This window comes from Mustela nigripes, chromosome 17 (genome assembly GCF_022355385.1).
Source record: "Mustela nigripes isolate SB6536 chromosome 17, MUSNIG.SB6536, whole genome shotgun sequence".
Taxonomy (NCBI): Eukaryota; Metazoa; Chordata; class Mammalia; order Carnivora; family Mustelidae; genus Mustela; species Mustela nigripes.
In genome coordinates, this window is record NC_081573.1 from 5377245 (window position 1) to 5380296 (window position 3052).

The following is a 3052-nucleotide window of genomic DNA, read 5'->3' on the forward strand; positions in this document are numbered from 1 at the left end:
CCTCACCTCTCTGAACCTCAGCTTCTCTAAAATGGGAACAAATAGTACCCATCTAAAGGGGTCTTGAGAGTTCAATAAGAATGTTTGCCAAGTGTTCTTTAAGCACAGGCTGTCTAGTGGTGGACTCCTTGACTTTATTATTATAGGTTCATTGTGTTTATTTCTTCAGTATTTATCCCTTCCCCCTTCCCTCCCTTTCTTCCTTTTTGATGTGTGGATAATTTTGTAAGACCTAAAAATAAAAAAAAAATTATAGGGGCGCCTGGGTGGCTCAGTGGGTTAAGCCGATGCCTTCGGCTCGGGTTGTGATCTCAAGGGTCCTGGGATCGAGCCCCGCATCGGACTCTCTGCTCAGCAGGGAGCCTGCTTCCTCCTCTCTCTCTCTGCCTACTTGTGATCTCTCTCTGTCAAATAAATAAATAAAATCTTTAAAAAAAATTATAGTTGTATCATACATAAAGTGCTAAATCTTAAGTTATAGCTCAATTAAATCTGTATAGAGTAGGGCGCTTGGGTGGCTCAGTCGGTTAAGCATCTGACTTCTGCTCATGTCATGATCTCAGGGTCCTGGGATGAGCCCTACGATAGGCTCCATGCTCAGCAGGGAGTCTGTTTCTCCTTCTCCCTCTGTCCTTCTCACTGCATGTGTGCTTTCTCCTTCTCTTAAATAGATAAATATTAAAAAAATATTTGTATAGTGCAGTACATTAATGGAACCACCCACATAAAACAAGAGAGCACTGTCCACAACCCAGAAGCCTTAGTCACATTTTCCCCTAAGCATTACCTTCCAAAGGTAACCACTTTGGATTATGGTTTCTTTCTTTCTTTTTTTTTTTTAAGATTTTATTTATTTGACAGACAGAGATCACAAGTAGGCAGAGAGGCAGGCAGAGAGAGAGAAAGAGGAGGAAACAGGCTCCCTGCTGAGCAGAGAGCCTGATGCGGGACTCGATCCCGGAGCCCCGAGATCATGACCTGAGCTGAAGGCAGCGGCTTAACCCACTGAGCCACCCAGGCGCCCTGGATTATGGTTTCTTTTGCTGAACATTATGTTTATGAGATTCATCGAATAGCAGTGGGCTATTCTTTTCACTGCTATATAATATTCCAGTGATGAATATGCCACAATTTTACCATTTCGCTTGATGGGCATTGGGTTGTTCCTGCCTCCTGGTGATTATGAGTATTGTTGCTTTGAATTATTTATTTAGATCTTCTTTAATCAGTTTCAGTAATGTTTCATAGTCTTCTGTTGAGAGACCTGGCAAATCTTTTGTTAGGCTTATTTCTAGGTATTTTATTTTTTTTATGCCAACATGAATCATATTTTTAAAATTTTCATTTGGACTTTTTTGTTCTAAATGTTTAGGGGTATAATTGATTTTTTTAAAAAAGATTTTATTTAACAGAGAGAGAGAGACAGTGAGAGAGGGAACACAAGCAGGGGGGATGGGAGGGGGAGAAGCAGGCTTCCCATTGAGCAGGGAGCCTGACGCAGGCCTCAATCCCAGGACCCTGGGATCATGACCTGAGCTGAAGGCAGATGCTTAACCAACTGAGCCACCCAGGCATCCCCAAACCTAAATTTTCAAAAGAAAGTTCACTTTTATTTATGCCCATGCATTTCTAAGTTCTTGAGTGCGTTGGGTCTGTCGGTGGGGTGATCTGACCCTGAGCCTGGGCTTCAAGGGAGAAAACTCATGTCATGTCTATATCCCTCAGAGGACTCAGCACCAAGAGGATCCTGATGTGTCTTTTTTTTTTTTTTTTTTAAAGATTTTTGTCAGAGTGACAGAGAGAATACAGGCAGGCAGAGTGGCAGGCAGAGGCAGAGGGAGAAGCAGGCTCCCCGAGGAGCAAGGAGCCCGAAGTGGGACTCGATCCCAAGATGCTGGGATCATGACCTGAGCCAAAGGCAGATGCTTAACCGACTGAGCCACCCAGGCATCCCCTGATGTATCTACTTCATGAGAGGTCTTGTCTCAGAGGGAACAGGAGACATGGTGGGCATGGGGACAAAGTGGGCATGAGGACAAAGTGGACAGGGCACCCAAGACAGGGTCTGTGAACTTCCAGGTTTGGCTGAGGCATCAGGCCTGGCTGACAAAGTTGGTGTGTCAGGAGTTGGGCATGGACAGACAGAGGGACAAAGGGAGAGACAAACAGCAAGTTGAAGATGGAGTCAGCTTGTAAGTCAAGAGTCAGGGAATGTTGGGGCACCTGGGTGGCTCACTGGGTTAAACCTCTGTCTTTGGCTCACATTGTGATTCCAGGGTCCTGGGATTGAGCCCCGAATCGGACTCTCTGCTCGGGGGGAGCCTGCTTCCCCCCTCTCTCTGCCTGCCTCTCTGCCTACTTGAGATCTCTGTCTGTCAAATAAATAAAATCTTTTAAGAAAAAAAAGTCAGGGAATGAAAAGATAAAAATAAGAGTGTGCAGAGATGCCCTGGGGGCTCAGTTGGTTATGCGCCCACCTTGGATTCAGGGCATTGATCCCAGAGTGCTGGGATCAAGTCCCACATCAGCATCCTTGCTCAGGGGGAAGCCTGTGTCTCCCCCTGGTTATGCTTTTTCACTGACCAAAAAAAAAAAAAAAAAAAAAAAAGGCAGATTCTTCCTGCATCTTTCAGCTAAGAACCCAGCAGGCCAACCCCTTGATTTTGACCTTGGAGACCCTGTGCAGAGGACCAGCTGAGGCAGTCTGGATTTCTGACTTGTAGATCTGCCAGGAGAATACATACGCATTCTCTGCTGGTTTGTGATCACTCGTTGGGGCAGGGATAGGAAACAAATACAGACATTGGGAACAGGAGGACAGATAGGACTGGAGGTGATGAGGTCGGCAACTGAGGGGATGGGTGGGGCTGGAGGTGACAAAAGTTGGTCGATGAGCAGGCAGATGTCTGAGTGAGAAAACTGAACCTGGAGACCTTGGCAAGAGCCAGTAGCACAATCAGATGTTATTCTTAAGGCTGGGATTGAGGGGGGGACTTGCCATGATCCAGTCAGCTGAGGCCTGGGGACAGATCCTGAAAGGAGAAAGTGCTGC